The sequence below is a fragment of the Bufo bufo genome, chromosome 5, assembly GCF_905171765.1.
Source record: "Bufo bufo chromosome 5, aBufBuf1.1, whole genome shotgun sequence".
Taxonomy (NCBI): domain Eukaryota; kingdom Metazoa; phylum Chordata; class Amphibia; order Anura; family Bufonidae; genus Bufo; species Bufo bufo.
Window position 1 is genome coordinate 325,576,932 of NC_053393.1, and position 19,972 is coordinate 325,596,903.

Below are 19,972 nucleotides of genomic sequence, written 5' to 3' on the forward strand. Positions count from 1 at the left end.
ATGTGTGACACTTTTTTGCAGCCTAGATGTGCAAAGGTGCCCAAATTCCTTTTAGGAGGGCATTTTTAGACATTTGGATCCCAGACTTCTTCTCACGCTTTAGGGCCCCTAAAAAGCCAGGGCAGTATAAATACCCCACATGTGACCCCATTTTGGAAAGAAGACACCCCAAGGTATTCAATGAGGGGCATGGCGAGTTCATAGAAAAAAAAATAATTTGGCACAAGTTAGCGGAAATAGATTTTTTGGGGTTTTTTCTCACAAAGTCTCCCTTTCCGCTAACTTGAGACAAAAATTTCAATCTTTCATGGACTCAATATGCCCCTCAGCGAATACCTTGGGGTGTCTTCTTTCCAAAATGGTGTTATTTGTGGGGTGTTTGTACTGCCCTGGCATTTGAGGGTCTCCGCAATCATTACATGTATGGCCAGCATTAGGAGTTTCTGCTATTCTCCTTATATTGAGCATACGGGTAATGAGATTTTTTTTTTCCGTTCAGCCTCTGGGCTGAAAGAAAAAAAATGAACGGCACAGATTTCTTCATTCGCATCGATCAATGTGGATGAAAAAATCTCTGCCAAAAAAAAAAAAAAAGGAGGGGAAAGGCGTCTGCCAGGTTATAGGAGCTCCGCCCAACATCCATACCAACTTAGCTTGTATGCCCTGGCAAACCAGATTTATCCATTCACATCAAAGTTAACTTTTTTGCTTTTTTTTTTTTTTTTACCTTTTATAGGACAAACCTCTCCTTCCCCATGGGACAATGTGCAAAGCGCAAATCGACCAAAGATGTGGCGAAGTACATGGCGCAAAGATGTGGCAAAGTAATTAAAAGCACCTGGGCCGAATGGGGAGGAGTGCCGATACCAGGAGGGGAAAGAGCATAGATTGTACAATACATGTAAAATATGCAGTTAGATAAAAGCATAGTATAGAGGATGTGCGATCCAGTTTTTTTTCTTATATTTTACATGTGCCATATATATCGCCATATATCACATACTGTCTAGTGACTTGATTAACATATATACATCCAGCTATATCCGGCTGGATATATATGTTAATCAAGTCACTAGACTGTATGTTATATATGGCGATATACATGCATATCTTCCCTGTGTCCTGCTAAATTGGGGGCACGTCCAACTGTGATATACAAAGAACATACGTCATTTCCCAACAAGAACACATATGTGATTTTTATGATACTTTTAGGACAATACGGACACACGTGTCTCATTGTCGATATATGCACTACATATGCTTATGCTTATATATTCATTTTATGTAAGTTTTATTGTTATGTTGTAATAAATGTGGGTTGATTTTGATCCTCATTGTCTATAATTCCCAGGTAATTGAGTGCCCCTCAATACGTCTTTGTTCACATTTTTATTGTTTTTTTTTGTCTGATTTATATTGCAAATACCATCTGATGTTATATCATGTGTTCTTTTGCTGACTATTTTGTGCATTCTGCCTTGTTCACTTTATTTTGTACAAGTGTGCATACAGTTGAAACAAATTTATACTGTTGTATTTCAATAAAAATATAATTATATAAAAAGAGCCCTTGCCCTGCGTGATCCTGCGCAGGGCAAGGGAGAGCATCGGAGCATGAACTGCTTTGATGCTCAAGTCAGAGGGGGCTGTCTGGGTGAGATCATGGGTATGTCCAGGTTCAGCTCTGAACATGGACAACCCCTTTAAGCCTGATCAAGCCACCAGTAGGAGTACTCACATGCCAGGAAGCACTGAAGAAACAAAAATGAATATATATATGAATATATATAAAGATGTTATAACTTCTGGGTATGTTAATATAAACCAAACCAATGTAGTACCAGGATGCACCAGGCAAGAGATTAATACATTAGCAGCAGCTGAAGCATTAATTAATACACTCCAAGTAATTATAGGTCCTAGTAATAAACTTTAGAAAACCATAAGACCCTGGAGTGGCAATTAGTTATATGAAAAAACTAAGTAAGTGGAAAAGTATAATTCAACTCTTAGGAATCATGGGACATAAGATTTTTGTTATACATACTTCACTCCTTCATAAGTAGGAGAACTATAACATGAAAACATCCAGTGACTTAAAAATGTATTGATGCATGGGAGTAAGACCGCCATGCGTAATTTGCTTTTTACATACTGGTGTGCCCATGGTTTCACTGCAGTTGTGACAAAGAAGTGTGTATCTTGCCTCAGCTGCCTTCAACAGAATGCAGGAGGAGCAGTAAATGACCCACCTTCACACCTTCCATCAAATAGGAGTCCTTTTTACATTCTCCATATTGATTACTTACAACTGCCAAAAATAGGAAGTTAAAGTATATTTTGGTATGCTTTGATCAGTTTTCAGGACAGGTAGAAGCATATCCAGCATCATCACATACTGCAACATCAACTACTACAGAAGCCAATATTTGTAAAGAATTTGTATGTCAGTATGGTATTCCACAAGTACTTTCCAGTAACCAAGGCCCATCTTGCACAGGTAATGTATTTCAAAACATATGTTCAGTGATGTGTATTAAACAACAATGACATACTCCATATCATCCTAAAGGCTAGTGGTAAAGTAGAAATATGCAATCAAAGAAACAATCATACTATCAAATTAAAACTTACTAAATGCTGTAAAGAATCTGGTATGAAATAGAGTGATGCTTTGCCTCTTGTACCAATTGAAATGAGGACCACACTACGTAGTTCTTTACAACTTTCTCCTTATGAGATATTGTGCAGAAAACTTCCTAACCATCCAATTTCACCCCCAGAAAACAATCTTAACGTGAACAACACCCTGAATGTTGATTACATACTAAGACTACAAAAACAGCTAAAGGATATTCATCAAGTCAGCTATCAACAGCCTGGGACCACAGTCAGGTGTATGACATTCAGCCTGGAGACAGTATTGGTGTGTAAATTCATGAGGTCTGGATGTTTCACAGAATATTGAGAAACTCCATACTAAGTCCTGTTGACTACATCCACTGCTATCAAGGTAGAAGGACAAGGAGTGACAGCTCATTTTCTAAGTTCCACGTTGATATTTCCTAAAGTGGTTTGAGGTAGAGGACAGAATAAAGCCTCCCTGAAATTGCCACCTAAGTTCCAGCTGAAGCAGCAGTACCTTCCTTATCTAGTTGCTCTTTATTTGTGTTAAGATTAGAGTTGAGCGAACACCTGGATGTTCGGGTTCGAGAAGTTCGGCCGAACTTCCCGGAAATGTTCGGGTTCGGGATCCGAACCGAACTTTGTCCCGAACCCGAACCCCATTGAAGTCAATGCGGACCCGAACTTTTGGGCACTAAAAAGGCTGTAAAACAGCCCAGGAAAGAGCTAGAGGGCTGCAAAAAGCAGCAACATGTAGGTAAATCCCCTGAAACAAATGTGGATAGGGAAAAGAATTTAAAAAAAAATTAAAAAAATAAAAAAAAAATCCCAATATCAATTGGACAGAGGTCCCATAGCAGAGAATCAGGCTTCACGTCACCCACCACTGGAACAGGCCACTGTCACACATTTAGGCCCAGGCACCCAGGCAGAGGAGAGAGGTCCCGTAACAGAGAATCTGGCCTTATGTCAGCACAGAATCTGTCTTCATGTCATAGCAGAGAATCAGGCTTCACGTCACCCACCACTGGAACAGGCCACTGTCACACATTTAGGCCCAGGCACCCAGGCAGAGGAGAGAGGTCCCGTAACAGAGAATCTGGCCTTATGTCAGCACAGAATCTGTCTTCATGTCATAGCAGAGAATCAGGCTTCACGTCACCCACCACTGGAACAGGCCACTGTCACACATTTAGGCCCAGGCACCCAGGCAGAGGAGAGAGGTCCCGTAACAGAGAATCTGGCCTTATGTCAGCACAGAATCTGTCTTCATGTCATAGCAGAGAATCAGGCTTCACGTCACCCACCACTGGAACAGGCCACTGTCACACATTTAGGCCCAGGCACCCAGGCAGAGGAGAGAGGTCCTGTAACAGAGAATCTGGCCTTATGTCAGCGCAGAATCTGTCTTCATGTCATAGCAGAGAATCAGGCATCACGTCACCCACCACTGGAACAGGCCACTGTCACACATTTAGGCCCAGGCACCCAGGCAGAGGAGAGAGGTCCCGTAACAGAGAATCTGGCCTTATGTCAGCGCAGAATCAGTCTTCATGTCATAGCAGAGAATCAGGCTTCACGTCACCCACCACTGGAACAGGCCACTGTCACACATTTAGGCCCCGGCACCCAGACAGAGGAGAGCGGTCCCGTAACAGAGAATCTGGCCTTATGTCAGCGCAGAATCTGTCTTCATGTCATAGCAGAGAATCAGGCTTCACGTCACCCACCACTGGAACAGGCCACTGTCACATATTTAGGCCCAGGCACAGGAGAGAGGTCGCGTAACAGAGAATCTGGCCTTATGTCAGCACAGAATCTGTCTTCATGTCATAGCAGAGAATCAGGCATCACGTCACCCACCACTGGAACAGGCCACTGTCACACATTTAGGCCCAGGCACCCAGGCAGAGGAGAGAGGTCCTGTAACAGAGAATCTGGCCTTATGTCAGCGCAGAATCTGTCTTCATGTCATAGCAGAGAATCAGGCATCACGTCACCCACCACTGGAACAGGCCACTGTCACATATTTAGGCCCAGGCACCCAGGCAGAGGAGAGAGGTCCCGTAACAGAGAATCTGGCCTTATGTCAGCGCAGAATCAGTCTTCATGTCATAGCAGAGAATAAGGCTTCACGTCACCCACCACTGGAACAGGCCACTGTCACACATTTAGGCCCCGGCACCCAGACAGAGGAGAGCGGTCCCGTAACAGAGAATCTGGCCTTATGTCAGCGCAGAATCTGTCTTCATGTCATAGCAGAGAATCATGCTTCACGTCACCCACCACTGGAACAGGCCACTGTCACACATTTAGGCCCAGGCACCCAGACAGAGGAGAGAGGTCCCGTAACAGAGAATCTGGCCTTATGTCAGCACAGAATCTGTCTTCATGTCATAGCAGAGAATCAGGCTTCACGTCACCCACCACTGGAACAGGCCACTGTCACACATTTAGGCCCAGGCACCCAGGCAGAGGAGAGAGGTCCTGTAACAGAGAATCTGGCCTTATGTCAGCACAGAATCTGTCTTCATGTCATAGCAGAGAATCAGGCATCAAGTCACCCACCACTGGAACAGGCCACTGTCACACATTTAGGCCCAGGCACCCAGGCAGAGGAGAGAGGTCCCGTAACAGAGAATCTGGAATTATGTCAGCGCAGAATCAGTCTTCATGTCATAGCAGAGAATCAGGCTTCACGTCACCCACCACTGGAACAGGCCACTGTCACACATTTAGGCCCCGGCACCCAGACAGAGGAGAGCGGTCCCGTAACAGAGAATCTGGCTTCATCTCAGCACAGAATTTGTCTTCATGTCATAGCAGAGAATCAGGCATCACGTCACCCACCACTGGAACAGGCCACTGTCACACATTTAGGCCCAGGCACCCAGGCAGAGGAGAGAGGTCCTGTAACAGAGAATCTGGCCTTATGTCAGCACAGAATCTGTCTTCATGTCATAGCAGAGAATCAGGCATCACGTCACCCACCACTGGAACAGGCCACTGTCACACATTTAGGTCCAGGCACCCAGGCAGAGGAGAGAGGTCCCGTAACAGAGAATCTGGCCTTATGTCAGCGCAGAATCAGTCTTCATGTCATAGCAGAGAATCAGGCATCACGTCACCCACCACTGGAACAGGCCACTGTCACACATTTAGGCCCCGGCACCCAGACAGAGAAGAGCGGTCCCGTAACAGAGAATCTGGCCTTATGTCAGCGCAGAATCTGTCTTCATGTCATAGCAGAGAATCAGTCTTCACGTCACCCACCACTGGAACAGGCCACTGTCACACATTTAGGCCCAGGCACCCAGGCAGAGGAGAGAGGTCTCGTAACAGAGAATCTGGCCTTATGTCAGCGCAGAATCTGTCTTCATGTCATAGCAGAGAATCAGGCTTCACGTCACCCACCACTGGAACAGGCCACTGTCACACATTTAGGCCCCGGCACCCAGGCAGAGGAGAGAGGTCCCGTAACAGAGAATCTGGCCTTATGTCAGCGCAGAATCTGTCTTCATGTCATAGCAGAGAATCAGGCTTCACGTCACCCACCACTGGAACAGGCCACTGTCACATATTTAGGCCCCGGCACCCAGACAGAGGAGAGAGGTCCCGTAACAGAGAATCTGGCCTTATGTCAGCGCAGAATCAGTCTTCATGTCATAGCAGAGAATCAGGCTTTACGTCACCCACCACTGGAACAGGCCACTGTCACACATTTAGGCCCCGGCACCCAGACAGAGGAGAGAGGTCCCGTAACAGAGAATCTGGCATTATGTCAGCGCAGAATCAGTCTTCATGTCATAGCAGAGAATCAGGCTTCACGTCACCCACCACTGGAACAGGCCACTGTCACATATTTAGGCCCAGGCACCCAGGCAGAGGAGAGAGGTCGCGTAACAGAGAATCTGGCTTCATGTCAGCACAGAATAAGTCTTCATGTCATAGCAGAGAATCAGGCTTCACGTCACCCACCACTGGAACAGGCAACTGTAACACATTTAGGCCCCGGCACCCAGACAGAGGAGAGGTTCATTCAACTTTGGGTTGCCCCGCAATATAATGGTAAAATGAAATTAAAAATAGTATTGAATGAGGAAGTGCCCTGGAGTAGAATAATATATTGTTAAGGGGAGGGTGTTAATATCTAATCTGCACAAGGGATGGACAGGTCCTGTGGGATCCATGCCTGGTTCATTTTTATGAACGTCAGCTTGTCCACATTGGCTGTAGACAGGCGGATGCGTTTGTCTGTAATGACGCCCATTGCCGTGCTGAATACACGTTCAGACAAAACGCTGGCCGCCGGGCAGGCCAGTACCTCCAAGGCATAAAAGGCTAGCTCTGGCCACGTGGACAATTTGGAGACCCAGAAGTTGAATGGGGCCGAACCATCAGTCAGTACGTGGAGGGGTGTGCACAGGTACTGTTCCACCATGTTAGTGAAGTGTTGCCTCCTGCTAACACGTTCCGTATCAGGTGGTGGTGCAGTTAGCTGTGGCGTGGTGACAAAACTTTTCCACATCTCTGCCATGCTAACCCTGCCCTCAGAGGAGCTGGCCGTGACACAGCTGCGTTGGCGACCTCTTGCTCCTCCTCTGCCTTCGCCTTGGGCTTCCACTGGTTCCCCTGTGACATTTGGGAATGCTCTCAGTAGCGCGTCTACCAACGTGCGCTTGTACTCGCGCATCTTCCTATCACGCTCCAGTGTAGGAAGTAAGGTGGGCACATTGTCTTTGTACCGGGGATCCAGCAGGGTGGCAACCCAGTAGTCCGCACACGTTAAAATGTGGGCAACTCTGCTGTCGTTGCGCAGGCACTGCAGCATGTAGTCGCTCATGTGTGCCAGGCTGCCCAGAGGTAAGGACAAGCTGTCCTCTGTGGGAGGCGTATCGTCATCGTCCTGTGTTTCCCCCCAGCCACGCACCAGTGATGGGCCCGAGCTGCTTTGGGTGCCACCCCGCTGTGAACATGCTTCATCCTCATCCTCCTCCACCTCCTCCTCATCCTCGTCCTCCTCGTCCTCCAGTAGTGGGCCCTGTCTGGCCACATTTGTACCTGGTCTCTGGTGTTGCAAAAAACCTCCCTCTGAGTCGCTTCGAAGAGACTGGCCTGAAAATGCTAAAAATGACCCCTCTTCCTCCTCTTCCTCCTGGGCCACCTCCTCTTCCATCATCGCCCTAAGTGTTTTCTCAAGGAGACATAGAAGTGGTATTGTAACGCTGATAACGGCGTCATCGCCACTGGCCATGTTGGTGGAGTACTCGAAACAACGCAACAGGGCACACAGGTCTCGCATGGAGGCCCAGTCATTGGTGGTAAAGTGTGTCTGATCCACAGTGCGACTGACCCGTGCGTGCTGCAGCTGAAACTCCACTATGGCCTGCTGCTGCTCGCACAGTCTGTCCAGCATATGCAAGGTGGAGTTCCACCTGGTGGGTACGTCGCATATGAGGCGGTGAGCGGGAAGGCCGAAGTTACGCTGTAGCGCAGACAGGCGAGCAGCGGCAGGGTGTGAACGCCGGAAGCGCGAACAGACGGCCCGCACTTTATGCAGCAGCTCTGACATGTCGGGGTAGTTGCGAATGAACTTCTGCACCACCAAATTCAGCACATGCACCAGGCAAGGGATGTGCGTCAAACCGGCTAGGCTCAGAGCTGCAACGAGATTTCGCCCATTATCGCACACCACCAGGCCGGGCTTGAGGCTCACCGGCAGCAACCACTCGTCGGTCTGTTGTTCTATACCCCGCCACAACTCCTGCGGTGTGGGGCCTGTCCCCCAAACATATGAGTTTCAGAATGGCCTGCTGACGTTTACCCCGGGCTGTGCTGAAGTTGGTGGTGAAGGTGTGTGGCTGACTGGATGAGCAGGTGGAAGAAGAGGAGGAGGAAGCTGAGTAGGAGGAGGAGGAGACAGGAGGCAAAGAATGTTGCCCTGCGATCCTTGGTGGCGGAAGGACGTGCGCCAAACAGCTCTCCGCCTGGGGCCCAACCGCCACTACATTTACCCAGTGTGCAGTTAGGGAGATATAGCGTCCCTGGCCGTGCTTACTGGTCCACGTATCTGTGGTTAGGTGGACCTTGCCACAGATGGCGTTGCGCAGTGCACACTTGATTTTATCGGACACTTGTTTGTGCAGGGAAGGCACGGCTCTCTTGGAGAAGTAGTGGCGGCTGGGAACAACATACTGTGGGACAGCAAGTGACATGAGCTGTTTGAAGCTGTGTGTGTCCACCAGCCTAAATGACAGCATTTCATAGGCCAGTAGTTTAGAAATGCTGGCATTCAGGGCCAGGGATCGAGAATGGCTAGGTGGGAATTTACGCTTTCTCTCAAATGTTTGTGAGATGGAGAGCTGAACGCTGCCGTGTGACATGGTTGAGATGCTTGGTGACGCAGGTGGTGGTGTTTGTGGTACATCCCATGTTTGCTGTGCGGCAGGTGCCAACGTTCCTCCAGAGGCAGAGGAAGAGGCCGAGGCGGCGGCAGCAGCAGCAGAAGAGGCCGAGTCGGCGGCAGCAGCAGAAGAGGCCGAGGCGGTAGCAGCAGAAGAGGCAGCAGGGGGAGCCTGAGTGACTTCCTTGTTTTTAAGGTGTTTACTCCACTGCAGTTCATGCTTTGTATGCAGGTGCCTGGTCATGCAGGTTGTGCTAAGGTTCAGAACGTTAATGCCTCGCTTCAGGCTCTGATGGCACAGCGTGCAAACCACTCGGGTCTTGTCGTCAGCACATTGTTTGAAGAAGTGCCATGCCAGGGAACTCCTTGAAGCTGCCTTTGGGGTGCTCGGTCCCGGATGGCAGCGGTCAGTAGCAGGCGGAGTCTCTTGGCGGCGGGTGTTCTGATTTTGCCCACTGCTCCCTCTTTTGCTACGCTGTTGGCTCGGTCTCACCACTGCCTCTTCCTCCGAACTCTGAAAGTCAGTGGCACGACCTTCATTCCATGTGGGGTCTAGGACCTCATCGTCCCCTGCATCGTCTTCCACCCAGTCTTGATCCCTGACCTCCTGTTCAGTCTGCACACTGCAGAAAGACGCAGCAGTTGGCACCTGTGTTTCGTCATCATCAGAGACGTGCTGAGGTGGTATTCCCATGTACTCATCATCAGGAAAAATAAGTGGTTGTGTGTTAGTGCATTCTATCTCTTCCACCCCTGGGGAAGGGCTAGGTGGATGCCCTTGGGAAACCCTGGCAGCAGAGTCTTTAAACAGCATAAGAGACTGCTGCATAACTTTAAGCTCAGACAGTTTCCCTGATATGCATGGGGGTGATGTGACAGACCGATGGGCTTGGTTTTCATGCGCCATCTGTGCGCTTTCTGCAGAAGACTGGGTGGGAGATAATGTGAACGTGCTGGATCCACTGTCGGCCACCCAATTGACTAATGCCTGTACCTGCTCAGGCCTTACCATCCTTAGAACGGCATTGGGCCCCACCAAATATCGCTGTAAATTCTGCTGGCTACTGGGACCTGAGGTAGTTGGTTCACTAGGACGTGTGGCTGTGGCAGAACGGCCACGTCCTCTCCCAGCACCAGAGGGTCCACTAACACCACCACGACCATGTCCACGTCCGCGTCCGCATCCCTTATTAGATGTTTTCCTCATTGTTCCCGTTCACCAGAATTTTGAGAATGGCAAATTTGGGAATAGTTTTTTAACCCAGAACAAAAAGTGTGCTTTTACGGTCACTACAAATAACTTGACCAGCTAAAACAGTACAGATTTGGTTGAATAGAAATGTGAGGCCTGTTTTTTTTTTGCGCTGTGTGACAGGTATAGGTTTAATCATAGAATCAGACTTCTATCTGCACGGTAGCGTGTGTCTTAGGTTTTTCTGAATGACACTATCAGCACCTTCAATGTAAGATATCCTTTTTGGGATAGATTTTAAGTTGGCCTCAAATACCAGAAACTAGTTATTTTGAGAATGGCAAATTTGGGAATAGTTTTTCAACCCAGAAAAAAAAATGTGCTTTTACGGTCACTACAAATAACTTGACCAGCTAAAACAGTACAGATTTGGTTGAATAGAAATGTGAGGCCTGTTTTTTTTTGCGCTGTGTGACAGGTATAGGTTTAATCACAGAATCAGACTTCTATCTGCACGGTAGCGTGTGTCTTAGGTTTTTCTGAATGACACTATCAGCACCTTCAATGTAAGATATCCTTTTTGGGATAGATTTCAAGTAGGCCTCAAATACCAGAAACTAGTTATTTTGAGAATGGCAAATTTGGGAATAGTTTTTCAACCCAGAAAAAAAAAGTGCTTTTACGGTCACTACAAATAACTTGACCAGCTAAAACAGTACAGATTTGGTTTAATAGAAATGTGAGGCCTGTTTTTTTTTGCGCTGTGTGACAGGTATAGGTTTAATCACAGAATCAGACTTCTATCTACACGGTAGCGTGTGTCTTAGGTTTTTCTGAATGACACTATCAGCACCTTCAATGTAAGATATCCTTTTTGGGATAGATTTCAAGTAGGCCTCAAATACCAGAAACTAGTTATTTTGAGAATGGCAAATTTGGGAATAGTTTTTCAACCCAGAACAAAAAGTGTGCTTTTACGGTCACAACAAATAACTTGACCAGCTAAAACAGTACAGATTTGGTTGAATAGAAATGTGAGGCCTGTTTTTTTTTTTGCGCTGTGTGACAGGTATAGGTTTAATCACAGAATCAGACTTCTATCTGCACGGTAGCGTGTGTCTTAGGTTTTTCTGAATGACACTATCAGCACCATCAATGTAAGATATCCTTTTTGGGATAGATTTTAAGTAGGCCTCAAATACCAGAAACTAGTTATTTTGAGAATGTCAAATTTGGGAATAGTTTTTCAACCCAGAAAAAAAAATGTGCTTTTACGGTCACTACAAATAACGTGACCAGCTAAAACAGTACAGATTTGGTTGAATAGAAATGTGAGGCCTGTTTTTTTTTGCGCTGTGTGACAGGTATAGGTTTAATCACAGAATCAGACTTCTATCTGCACGGTAGCGTGTGTCTTAGGTTTTTCTGAATGACACTATCATCACCTTCAATGTAAGATATCCTTTTTGGGATAGATTTCAAGTAGGCCTCAAATACCAGAAACTAGTTATTTTGAGAATGGCAAATTTGGGAATAGTTTTTCAACCCAGAAAAAAAAAAGTGCTTTTACGGTCACTACAAATAACTTGACCAGCTAAAACAGTACAGATTTGGTTTAATAGAAATGTGAGGCTTGTTTTTTTTTGCGCTATGTGACAGGTATAGGTTTAATCACAGAATCAGACTTCTATCTGCACGGTAGCGTGTGTCTTAGGTTTTTCTGAATGACACTATCAGCACCTTCAATGTAATATATCCTTTTTGGGATAGATTTCAAGTAGGCCTCAAATACCAGAAACTAGTTATTTTGAGAATGGCAAATTTGGGAATAGTTTTTCAACCCAGAACAAAAAGTGTGCTTTTACGGTCACTACAAATAACTTGACCAGCTAAAACAGTACAGATTTGGTTGAATAGAAATGTCAGGTCTATTTTTTAGGCGCTGGGTGACAGGCTCAACTTGCCCCTGATGTAGTATATGGCCAAAAAATAACCACACTGTTGATGGTTAAATGCACTTGGGTGACACAGGCTCAGCCTGCACCAGATGTAGTATATGGCCAAAAAATAACCAGACTGTTGATGGTTAAATGCACTTCGGTGACACAGGCTCAGCCTGCACCAGATGTAGTATATGGCCAAAAAATAACCAGACTGTTGATGGTTAAATGCACTTCGGTGACACAGGCTCAGCCTGCAGCTGATGTAGGATATAGCACAAAATAACCACACTATTGATAGTTAAATACACTTGGTGATAGCTTGTGCTGGCGCACCACAAGTCACAAAATGGCCGCCGATCACCCCAGAAAAAAAGTGATCTGAAAACGCTCTGGGCAGCCTCAAAAAAGTGAGCAAGTCAATATTAGCACTTCAATGATCCACAGCTGCAGATCGATCACAGAATGAAGTCTTTTGGAGGAGTTAATCTGCCTAATCTCGCCCTAACGTCGCAGCTGCAACCTCTCCCTATGCTTGAATCAGCAGAGTGACGTGCAGCGCAACGTGACCCAAGCTTATATAGAGGCTGGGTCACATGCTGCACTGGCCAATCACAGCCATGCCAATAGTAGGCAAGGCTGTGATGGCCTCTTGGGGCAAGTAGTATGACGCTTGTTGATTGGCTGCTTTGCAGCCTTTCAAAAAGCGCCAAGAAAGCGCCGAACACCGAACCCGAACCCAGACTTTTACGAAAATGTTCGGGTTCGGGTCCGTGTAACGGACACCCCAAAATTCGGTACGAACCCGAACTATACAGTTCGGGTTCGCTCATCCCTAGTTAAGATGTTACTTTATGATGACTCTTAACCTAAGTCCTAACAAAGGACCCTGTGGTGTGATTCTTGGAGTATGGTTAATAGCAGTAGTATTATTTCTAGCATATGCAGAATATACCTGCTATGCCAGGTCAACACATGAAAAATCAAAGGAAGAAGACTCATTAACATTTCCAGATGATGATCACACTATAAACAGGTAAGACATACAGGATATTTTTGTGTGTATAGATTACTATTTTATAAGTCAAGACTATCCAGCTAAATGCATTATTATGTGCTATGATAGATGAGATATAAGATACCAGGACAGCAAGTTATGAATAAACCAGATTTACATGAGCTTTTTCTTGATGACTGGGATAAGTTATTAATTATTCACTATACCAGAGCTAAACATACACAGGTTAAAGATTGTTGGATTTGTACTCACTCTCCTATTTTCTCCAAATCTATGCCATATATACAAACCGGATTCCAAAAAAGTTGGGACACTAAACAAATTGTGAATAAAAACTGAATGCAATGATGTGGAGATGGCAAATGTCAATATTTTATTTGTAATAGAACGTAGATGACAGATCAAACGTTTAATCCGAGTAAATGTACCATTTTAAAGGAAAAATACGTTGATTCCAATTTTCACGGTGTCAACAAATCCCCAAAAAGTTGGGACAAGTAGCAATAAGAGGCTGGAAAAAGTAAATTTGAGCATAACGAAGAGCTGGAAGACCAATTAACAATAATTAGCTCAATTGGCAACATGATTGGGTATAAAAAGAGCTTCTCAGAGTGGCAGTGTCTCTCAGAAGCCAAGATGGGTAGAGGATCACCAATTCCCACAATGTTGTGCAGAAAGATAGTGGAGCAATATCAGAAAGGTGTTACCCAGCGAAAAATTGCAAAGACTTTGCATCTATCATCATCAACTGTGCATAACATCATCCGAAGATTCAGAGAATCTGGAACAATCTCTGTGCGTAAGGGTCAAGGCCGTAAAACCATACTGGATGCCCGTGATCTCCGGGCCCTTAAACGACACTGTACCACAAACAGGAATGCTACTGTAAAGGAAATCACAGAATGGGCTCAGGAATACTTCCAGAAAGCATTGTCAGTGAACACAATCCACCGTACCATCCGCCATTGCCAGCTGAAACTCTACAGTGCAAAGAAGAAGCCATTTCTAAGCAAGATCCACAAGCTCACACGTTTTCACTGGGCCAGGGATCATTTAAAATGAAGTGTGGCAAAATGGAAGACTGTTCTGTGGTCAGACGAGTCACAATTCGAAGTTCTTTTTGGAAATCTGGGACGCCATGTCATCCGGACCAAAGAGGACAAGGACAACCCAAGTTGTTATCAACGCTCAGTTCAGAAGCCTGCATCTCTGATGGTATGGGGTTGCATGAGTGCGTGTGGCATGGGCAGCTTGCATGTCTGGAAAGGCACCATCAATGCAGAAAAATATATTCAGGTTCTAGAACAACATATGCTCCCATCCAGACGTCATCTCTTTCAGGGAAGACCGTGCATTTTTCAACAAGATAATGCCAGACCACATTCTGCATCAATCACAACATCATGGCTGCGTAGGAGAAGGATCCGGGTACTGAAATGGCTAGTCTGCAGTCCAGATCTTTCACCTATAGAGAACATTTGGCGCATCATAAAGAGGAAGGTGCAACAAAGAAGGCCCAAGACGATTGAACAGTTAGAGGCCTGTATTAGACAAGAATGGGAGAGCATTCCTATTTCTAAACTTGAGAAACTGGTCTCCTCGGTCCCGAGACATCTGTTGAGTGTTGTAAGAAGAAGGGGAGATGCCACACAGTGGTGAAAATGGCCTTGTCCCAACTTTTTGGGGATTTGTTGACACCATGAAATTCTGATTCAACATATTTTTCCCTTAAAATGGTACATTTTCTCAGTTTAAACTTTTGTTCCGTGATTTATGTTCTATTCTGAATAAAATATTAGAAGTTGGCACCTCCACATCATTGCATTCAGTTTTTATTCACGATTTGTATAGTGTCCCAACTTTTTTGGAATCCGGTTTGTAGTTACTCCAGTGGCAAAAGAAAAGTTTGTGATAACAATAGGAAAGTCATATTCTTTTCCTGTAAACTTTTCTACATCCAGGTATAATAATACTTGTAGATCATTACCAATAGCAGGATGGACCTCACCTCCATGGTGGGTAGCTATAACAGAACACCCATCTATTACTAAAATCAATCCCACAGGATCAACCCTCGTAAGATGTAATAATGTCAATATCACTTATCAGGGTTTAGGGAAAATACCTGGTGAATTAGCAAGCTTACAAATAATTTTATCCCCTAGTACAATGGGATTTAAAGATAATGTAACCATTTTTGGTGGTTCAACATTTTTATTGACAAAGGCTACATCTGAATTATTACATCAGCTTATTAACAGATCTACTTATCTAGCTCTTTTGATACCTTTGGTGTCCTTTAAGATTACAACCACTGCTGTGGTATGCTTCTGAGATCACATGTCGACTTAACTCATCTTGGTGGTGATCATATATTGTTAAGATATGGAAATGAGGGGGCACTCTCAAAGGGGATCAGTTGATATAATCAGATATTTATTATATTATTAAGAACAAACCCTTAAAAATCATTAAAATATACATAAAACAAATGTGCAAAACGTCATTGGTGATGCTCCTACCACCAACTCTGGATGTGGATAGGAAAATGCCAACAATATGTGACAATATGATGGCTAAATGAATGTCCCAATAAGCGTTCTGTTCCACACAGGTGTAGGAAAAGCACTAAAGCCAATGACGTAGAACAATAATGATATAATCACTGCCGGCCCTGTGGCACAGTCCTAATGGAGCGATGATAGAGTTAATGTCCCTTTATCCAATATTCTGAACATACAGAGGTATACGACAGGTTCAGTACTCACAATCTCTTGTCGCTTGCGATGTTCCGGTCTTACCCTTCTGGCTGACTCTCCGCAGCGCTGATTTTCCAGGCGGCCGTACACTCACAGCGTCCCGCGTAGTGTACACGGCCAAGACGTGGCGTCCCACGTGACCTGGTAGTCTAGGGTGCCGGCTGGACGCTGAGATGACGTCACTAATATGCGACTTGAACTCCGGTACAGTGCTGGAGATGAATCTCGTATGCCAGTATCTTTCAAAATGAAGAGCTTTCTTGTTCTTTTCCAGAATCCACGCTCACTCTGTCTTTGCTTACTGGTCCACGTATCTGTGGTTAGGTGGACCTTGCCACAGATGGCGTTGCGCAGTGCACACTTGATTTTATCGGATACTTGGTTGTGCAGGGAAGGCACGGCTCTCTTGGAGAAGTAGTGCCGGCTGGGAACAACATACTTTGGGACAGCAAGCGATATGAGCTGTTTGAAGCTGTCTGTGTCCACCAGCCTAAATGACAGCATTTCATAAGCCAGTAGTTTAGAAATGCTGGCATTCAGGGCCAGGGATCGAGGGTGGCTAGGTGGGAATTTACTTTTTCTCTCAAATGTTTGTGAGATGGAGAGCTGAACGCTGCCCTGTGACATGGTTGAGATGCTTGGTGATGCAGGTGGTGGTGTTGGTGGTACATCCCATGTTTGCTGGGCGGCAGATGCCAACGTTCCTCCAGAGGCGGAGGAAGAGGCCGAGGCAGCAGCAGCAGAAGAGGCCGAGGCCGCAGCAGCAGAAGAGATAGCAGGGGGAGCCTGAATGACTTCCTTGTTTTTAAGGTGTTTACTCCACTGCAGTTCATGCTTTGCATGCAGGTGCCTGGTCATGCGGGTTGTGCTAAGGTTTAGAACGTTAATGCCTCGCTTCAGGCTCTGATGGCACAGCGTGCAAACCACTCGGGTCTTGTCGTCAGCACATTGTTTGAAGAAGTGCCATGCCAGGGAACTCCTTGAAGCTGCCTTTGGGGTGCTCGGTCCCAGATGGCGGTGGTCAGTAGCAGGTGGAGTCTCTTGGCGGCGGGTGTTCTGCTTTTGCCCACTGCTCCCTCTTTTGCTACGCTGTTGGCTCGGTTTCACCACTGCCTCTTCCTCCGAACTGTGAAAGTCAGTGGCACGACCTTCATTCCATGTGGGGTCTAGGACCTCATCGTCCCCTGCATCGTCTTCCACCCAGTCTTGACCCCTCACCTCCTGTTCAGTCTGCACACTGCAGAAAGACGCAGCAGTTGGCACCTGTGTTTCGTCATCATCAGAGACATGCTGAGGTGGTATTCCCATGTCCTCATCATCAGGAAAAATAAGTGGTTGTGCGTTAGTGCATTCTATCTCTTCAACCCCTAAGGAAGGGCTAGGTGGATGCCCTTGGGAAACCCTGCCAGCAGAATCTTCAAACAGCATAAGAGACTGCTGCATAACTTGAGGCTCAGACAGTTTCCCTGATATGCATGGGGGTCATGTGACAGACTGATGGGCTTGGTTTTCATGCGCCATCTGTGCGCTTTCTGCAGAAGACTGGGTGGGAGATAATGTGAACGTGCTGGATCCACTGTCGGCCACCCAATTGACTAATGCCTGTACCTGCTCAGGCCTTACCATCCTTAGAACGGCATTGGGCCCCACAAAATATCGCTGTAAATTCTGCTGGCTACTGGGACCTAAGGTAGTTGGTTCACTAGGACGTGTGGCTGTGGCAGAACGGCCACGTCCTCTCCCAGCACCAGAGGGTCCACTAACACCACCACGACCATGTCCGCGTCCGCGCCCCTTACTAGATTTTTTCCTCATTGTTACCGTTCACCGCAATAAGAAAAATATTATTCGGGCCAATGTATTGAATTCAAATTCAGGCCTTTTTTTACAGACACCTAACACTATCTGGCTATCTATTTAGGTACCGTATTACACTAATACAGGCACAACAGTAACGACAGATTTAGCTGAATATAAATTTGAGGCCTTTTTTTTTTAGGCGCTGGGTGACAGGTATACATTTACAGAATTAGACTTGTATCTGCACTGTAGCGTGTGTGTGAAGTTCTTGAGAATTACCCTATCATCACCTTGAATCTAATATACCCTTTTAGGGATAGATTTAAAGTAGGCCTGATACAGCAGAAACCACTAATTTTGAGAATTGCAAAATTGGGAATTGTATTTCAACCCAGAACAAAAACTGTGCTTTGACGGACACTAAATAACTTGACCAGCTAAAGCAGTAATGACAGATTTGGATGAATATAAATGTGAGGCCTATTTTTTAGGCGCTGGGTGACAGGTATACGTTTAAACACAGAATTAGACTTGGATCTGCACTGTAGCGTGTGTGTGACGTTCTTGAGAATTACCCTATCAGCACCTTGAATCTAATATACCCTTTTAGGGATAGATTTAAAGTTGGCCTGATACAGCAAAAACCACAAATTTTGAGAATTGCAAAATTGGAAATTGTATTTCAACCCAGAACAAAAACTGTGCTTTGACGGACACTAAATAACTTGACCAGCTAAAGCAGTAATGACAGATTTGGATGAATATAAATGTGAGGCCTATTTTATAGGCGCTGGGGGACAGGTATACGTTTAATCACAGAATTAGACTTGGATCTGCACTGTAGAGTGTGTGTGAAGTTCTTGAGAATTACCCTATCAGCACCTTGAATCTAATATACCCTTTTAGGGATAGATTTAAAGTAGGCCTGATACAGCAGAAGCCACTAATTTTGAGAATTGCAAAATCGGGAATTGTATTTCAACCCAGAACAAAAACTGTGCTTTGACGGACACTGAATAACTTGACCAGCTAAAGCAGTAATGACAGATTTGGATGAATATAAATGTGAGGCCTAATTTTTAGGCGCTGGGTGACAGGTATACGTTTAATCACAGAATTAGACTTGGATCTGCACTGTAGCGTGTGTGTGAAGTTCTTGAGAATTACCCTATCAGCACCTTGAATCTAATATACCCTTTTAGGGATAGATTTAAAGTAGGCCTGATACAGCAGAAACCACTAATTTTGAGAATTGCAAAATTGGGAATTGTATTTCAACCCAGAACAAAAACTGTGCTTTGACGGACACTAAATAACTTGACCAGCTAAAGCAGTAATGACAGATTTGGATGAATATAAATGTGAGGCCTATTTTTTAGGCGCTGGATGACAGGCTCAACTTGCCCCTGATGTAGTATATGGCCAAAAAATAACCACACTATTGATGGTTAAATGCACTTTATGACAGCTTGACCCTGATGTAGGATATAGCCAAAAAATAGCCACACTATTGATTATTAAATGCACTTGGGTGACAGGCTCAGCTTGCCCCTGATGTAGTATATGGCCAAAAAATAACCACACTATTGATGGTTAAATGCACTTGATGACAGCTTGACCCTGATGTAGGATATAGCCAAAAAATAACCACACTATTGATGGTTAAATGCACTTGGGTGACAGGCTCAGCTTGCCCCTGATGTAGTATATGGCCAAAAAAATAACCACACTATTGATGGTTAAATGCACTTGGGTGACAGGCTCAGCTTGCCCCTGATGTAGTATATGGCCAAAAAATAACCACACTATTGATGGTTAAATGCACTTGATGACAGCTTGACACAGATTTAGGATATAGAAAAAAATAACCACACTATTGATGGTTAAATGTACTTGGTGGCAGCTTGTGCTGGCGCACCACAAGCCACGAAATGGCCGCCGATCACCCCAGAAAAAAGTGACTGAAAAACGCTCTGGGCAGCCTAAAAACACTGAGCAATTGAATAGCAGCAGTTCAATGATCCACAGCTGTAGATCGATCACTGAATAAAGTCTTTTGGAGGAGTTAATCTGCCTAATCTCGCCCTAACGTCGCAGCTGCAACCTCTCCCTACACTTGTATCAGCAGAGTGACGTGCAGCGCTACGTGACCCAAGCTTATATAGAGGCTGGGTCACATGCTGCACTGGCCAATCACAGCCATGCCAATAGTAGGCATGGCTGTGATGGCCT